Source organism: Pistacia vera, unplaced genomic scaffold (genome assembly GCF_008641045.1).
Source record: "Pistacia vera cultivar Batoury unplaced genomic scaffold, PisVer_v2 Contig464, whole genome shotgun sequence".
Classification (NCBI taxonomy): Eukaryota; Viridiplantae; Streptophyta; class Magnoliopsida; order Sapindales; family Anacardiaceae; genus Pistacia; species Pistacia vera.
In genome coordinates, this window is record NW_022196295.1 from 722,838 (window position 1) to 728,837 (window position 6,000).

Consider the following 6,000-nt stretch of genomic DNA (forward strand, 5'->3'; position numbering starts at 1 on the left):
CCCACCGGTTCCTCTAGGCTCGAGGAAATCGGTTTTAGTAGGCCATGTACTAGCACGTTTTATTTTGTTTAGAATGCATGCTAAGGTTGAATGTTCAATAACATGCCAAACAATGACATTCTAACAAAGATAATAATCTGGTGAGACATTAAATAAAAACCCTCAAATAAGATATATTAAGTCACGTATTCCTTCCATCACCATGGTTTTAATCAAACCACTGTTTGTCGGAACCTTGTTTGCCACAGTGAAGGGTACACTTCTACCAATGGGAGGTTAAAATTCATTGGAGTTTTCCTTAATGATGATGGGTTGACTTAAAATGACAATTTTTCTTGTTCGCCATAGCGAAGGTTGATAAACACGTCATAGGAATAGTAGAGAAGTACACATGTTGAGTGTACGTGGCGACATGTAGTGTCCACTCTACTGATACTAGGAATCACACTTGAGGATGATGGCTAGGCCGTTGGATTGTGCGATTGGCTTGTTTGCTTACTTCACACTTGAGGTTGGTAGTGGGAGCTATCAACTGGTGTGGATTAAGTTTGTTGGCCTACCTAATTAACCCATTTTGGCTTGTTCGCCACAGCGAAGGTTTGAAATTGGCCAGATGGGATCTCAGTCCACTAGGAAAGCCAACAGGCTTTCCCGAGTTAATAGTGAGGGCTATTGGCTTGAGCAAAATAGTGGGAGTGTTTTTAATAAAAGACCATATTAAGAAATAATAAACACTATATTGACTTTACTTTTCTGAATTGTAGATTCACTTAAAAATGAGCATTATGAACCTGCGACCGATAATCGAGAAAGAAAACAGGTTAGATGGATCCAATTTCTCGGATTGGTATCATAATCTTCGGATTATACTTAAGTCCGAAAAGAAATTGTATATCCTTGATAAGCCATACATGGCTCAGCTTGATCTTGATGACATTTAGGAAGTAAAGGATACTTATCAAAAGTTCATTGATGATGCTGATGACATTCAATGCTTGATGTTAGCATCGATGACACCAGTGCTGCAAAAGCAGCATGAGAATATGGATGTTGCTGCCATCATTCTACACCTCAAGGAGCTTTACAAAGGGAATGCTCGACATGAGAGATACAAGGTGTCAAAAGCACTGCTTGGAAGTCACCTGACCGAGGGAGCCCAAATTGGCCCTCATGTGCTCAAAATGATCGAGCACATGGAAAGGCTTGAGACTTTGGGGTTTGAGTTGGATGCAGAATTACAAGTGGATTTAATTCTACAATCGTTGCATGACTCTTATGCACCGTTCATAATGAACTTCAATATGAACGCTATGGTAAAAACCCTGTCGGAGCTTTTGAACATGCTAAGGACTGCAGAGCAGGACTTGAAGAAGTCCAAGCCTATTTTACTGGTAGCTGGTAGTAAATGAAAGGGTAAGGGTAAGGGCAAGGGAAAGGTGAAGGCTAATCCCAAGCCCAAGCCTAAAGGACATGATGTGATAATCCTAGGATTATATTGTTTTTATGTACTTTTTGGTAGGATTTTGGATACTTCTTAAGTCGTTTTATGCCTGAATTGAACCTTAAACTCATATATTTTATGTTTCAGGCCAAAACATGCAACTGGAGCTAAATATAGCGAAATTGAGTTTCTGGACCCGGAATCAAGAGAAATTAAGGAATCGGGGAAATTCTGATGCTGAGTGGAAGCATTATGAAGCTTGTTCCTATTAGGGATCACGAAGATCAAAGATTCAAGCAGAGAGCAGTTTCATAATTTCAGAAAAGATGAGCAAATTTTGCCATGGCGAAGATAATTCTTTGCCGCGGCAAGCTAGCCTCGGGTCAGATGGTTCAGCGAGATTTCAATTTGATGCCACGGCGAATGTAATGCCCCACTTGAGGTACATAGCTAATGTTTCTTCTTTTGCTCTTATTTGAGTTCGTTTATTAGTATTATTGTTTGGTTGACCTTTGATTGAGCGATATGTTGAACACTTGCTTTGAAATTGGTTGAAAATAGAAGAAGTTCAGTGTTCCAGGCTTCGCCGGGGCGAAGAGGTGTTGAAGCCATGGGAAACTGCTGGACAGTTTCGCCGCGGCGACGGGCCGACCAAAATGTTTGTTAAGTTTTAGATATTTTCTTCCCTAAGGGCAATTTGACCATTCTACCCCTAATTAGTAGGAAAAGTGGGGAGTAAAATGTAAGGAATTTTCATGGAGAATATGTTGATATGGGGGTGTGTTTGTAATGAATCAAAGGATATAGATGGAATTCCCAAGGAAGAGTAAGGGCAAAATGGGAATGCTTGTGCATAAATTTCATTAAAAGGAATTAAGTCATTGCAAACCCTTCATTCTTCTTCTCCATCGCCACTCTCCTCTCTTGCTTCCTCTCAAATTCTCTTTCTTTTGATCAAGGAGTTTTAAAGGGCTTTTGGAGTGATTTGGGGTAGAAAATCAACCTAAGGCATCCTAAGGTAAGGATTCTTGCTTTGGTTGTGAAGCTTTGTGAGTTTTTGTATATATTGAATATTGAGGGTTTTTGTTCTTTTGTTTAAGAGTAGAGAAAAAGTCAAGCAAACCAAGTGAAAGGAAGAGCTAGTGAAATCTCTCCATAACAAGGTAAGTAAACCCCAACCCAAGTTGAGATTTGGGAATTTTCTTGATTAGGGTTTTGATAGCACTTATGTATGTGTGTTATATACATGTTATATGCCATGTTATTGAGGCTTAAATAGAGATTTCTAGTGCTTTGTGATTGTTTATACATTTCAAATATAAGAAGTGAGATGTGGGTTGGAAAGGTAGTTTGAGATGGAATTGAAGGGTATTGAGGAATCCTTTTGGAAGTGTCTTTCTTTGGCAGGATATGTGGCTATGTGAGGGGGTTTCTCCCCATTTTGGATGGTTAGAGAAAGATTTAGAATTATTGTTATAGTAGAGTTTTATTATGCACTTGAGTTGTTTGATGAAATGCCTAATAGAGGTTTGAGTATGAGTAGTGAACCTTAATTCTTGCAACATTGCATGTTGGCATTTCATAAGTGCATTAGTGGAGATGAACCATCCATAGGCATTAATTGTGCATTGAGAAGTGACCTAAGAAAGAGTAGGAAACTTTGTGTATGCACTTGCTCTATGAGTAGAGAACTTTGTGGATGCAACTACTCTAAGGGTAGAGAGAATGAGAAGTGCTAGAATAGAGTGAATGAGAAGAGTATTAGAAATGGGTTGATGCTTTGTGATCATCACCCGACAGTTATTAGAAACGGGTTGATGCTTTGTGATCGTCACCCGAAAGTCATGAGGAACGGGTAGGTGCTTTGTGGTCTCCGCCCGATAGTTACGAAAATCGGGTAGGTGCTTCGTGATCCCCACTCGGTAGTCACTAAGAGCGGGTTGGTGCTGTGTGAACTCCACTCGACAGTCATGAAGAGTGAGATGGTGCTGTGTGAACGCCATCCGGCCGTACCTCCGATAAGATGAGGCCATGACATTTAGTAGAAAACAACAGAAAGTGTGAGGAAAGAATTAAGAGAAATACATACGGGGATAGACAGATAGAGGGTTTACTTACTGAGCATTATTTTGTGCTCACCCCGTTATTTTCCTTTGTGGATGTAGGATCTAGGTGATGATGTAGTCGGAGGGGCATCGGAAAGAATTAAGAGAAATACATACGGGGATAGACAGATAGAGGGTTTACTTACTGAGCATTATTTTGTGCTCACCCCGTTATTTTCCTTTGTGGATGTAGGATCTAGGTGATGATGTAGTCGGAGGGGCATCGGAAAGAATTAAGAGAAATACATACGGGGATAGACAGATAGAGGGTTTACTTACTGAGCATTATTTTGTGCTCACCCCGTTATTTTCCTTTGTGGATGTAGGATCTAGGTGATGATGCAGTCGGAGGGGCGTCGGCAAGTGAGGAGCAATAGCTACACTGTTTCCCCTGTCTTTTGTCTTTTTAAATGGCATTTTGTAAATAATGCTCTTTGTGTATAAAAGACTTATTACATATAATTAAAAAAAAAAAAAAGTTTTGGGCCCATTTTCTATTATTATTATGCATGCATGGTACTAGTTTACAGCAGTTGTTACAACGAAAACTGCAATTCTTCTGTTTATTAAAACGTTGCATTTTAAATGTATTGCATTAGAATCCTAGGGTTTTGGTCGACTATTTAAGAGAGCCTTAGCTCATTTTTGAGGAAGTTCGGATTTTGAGAGAAGAAGAGGAAGAAATTAGAGGTTGGAGCAATTTTGGGTCTTCATTTAGGGAAGATTTCATTCTCTTCTTACTATTTTAGTATGTTGAATTCTTTGCTTACAGTTTATTCTCTGAATTTCTTAAATTTAAATATGAACTAATCCACTTTTGGGTTAGGGTTTTGACCTAACTTTGATTACAATGGTTTAATTTATTTTAGATTTTGTTTTTATGTTCTATTGCATTGGATTTTGTATTTATTCTTGTTCTTAATGAAATTGAATTAAATGTTGAGCATGATGAGATTGAGAAGTGATTCATGTGTTAGCCTCTTAGAGTAAATACCATAGTTTAATGAACGCTAGAGATAGGTTCGAAGATTTATGAAATCACTTTAGGGTTCCATTTAGCTTAAAAGACTTTGAACTATTAATCTTCATTTTGTTGGGTGCAGAAGCTTAATAGGGATAAGTAGGAAAATATAACCTGAGAAGGTATGTTTTACAACTTAGGGAATTCGATTTATAATCATCACATGTGAGTTTAATAGCAACATCAACTACAGATTGAATCAGAGTAACTTAGTGAAGTCAAACCCTAACCTCTTTGTCTTGAATTGATATTTTCGTAATCAGTTGATATTTTCTTAATTTGTTAGAATTTTAATTTACGTTATTGATTTTTTGTTAATTTCTGTTTTTGTCTCCCGCAAATCCAAAAATTTTTATTTTCTTTAACTAGTTACAAAACTAGGAAAATTAGTACTTAACACGCAATCCTTTTGGGAACAATACTCTATTCATCATTTTATTACTTTTTGCGACTAGTGCACTTGCTACACATTGCATGTTGTCAAATCAACATATCAAGTTTTTGGCGCCGTTGCCAGGGATTGATTTAGTGTTAATATTGAAGTTTTATAATTTTCACTAGATTGGAGTTTTATTTTTGTTTTAATTAGTTTTAGTTTAATTTTGTGTTTCTTTTCATTCATTTGTGATCTTGTGTAGTTTATACGAAGAGCGAGACAACATCCAATGGTTCCCATTGATCCAGAGATTGAAAGAACTACAAGAAGACTTATTAGAGAGAGAAAAGAACGAGAGGCAATAGTCATTGAGATGGCTGAAACCAGAACTTTGAGGGAATTCTTAGTACCCTCCGTTGGTGGTAGTGGTCCAAGTATCACTAGACCACCGGTGCAAGCCAACACTTTTGAAATAAAGCCAACAATCACCCAAACGATCCAACAGTCGGTACAATTTATGGGAGATGGAAAGGAAGTTCCAAATTCACACATTGCAAACTTTTTAGAGATCTACGACACATTCAAGGCCAATGGAGTGTCAGATGATGCCATCGGTTAAGATTATTCCCCTTTTCATTGAGGGATAAAGCAAAGGGATGGTTAATGGCACTACCAACAGGAACAATCACAACCTGGAATGAACTAGCACAAAAGTTCCTGACTAAATACTTCCCTCCAACGAAATCTGCAAAGATGAGAAATGATATCACATCATTTCTATAGGAGGAGAACGAGTCACTTATGAAGCATGGGAGAGATATAAGGAACTACTAAGAATGTGTCCACACCATGGTTTGCCTGTTTGGATGCAAGTCCAAACTTTCTATAATGGGTTGCTAACAAATGTACAAACAATGTAGATGCAACATCTGGAGGAGCATTGCAAAACAAGACACTTGAAGAAGCGTATGAGTTACTTGAAGTTCTGGCAAGTAACAACTAACAGAGACCCAATGAAAGAATTCATTCAGAGAAGTCTATGGGTATTCATGAAGTG

General features: G+C 38.0%; 1 non-coding gene across 1 annotated transcript; it reads right to left on the reverse strand.

Annotated features, from left to right (window-relative positions):
• Positions 1-5,693: 5,693 nt before the first annotated feature.
• Positions 5,694-5,799, reverse strand: LOC116145702. The gene has a single exon (XR_004130415.1). It is a non-coding gene; the product is annotated as a small nucleolar RNA R71 (small nucleolar RNA).
• Positions 5,800-6,000: the final 201 nt, after the last annotated feature.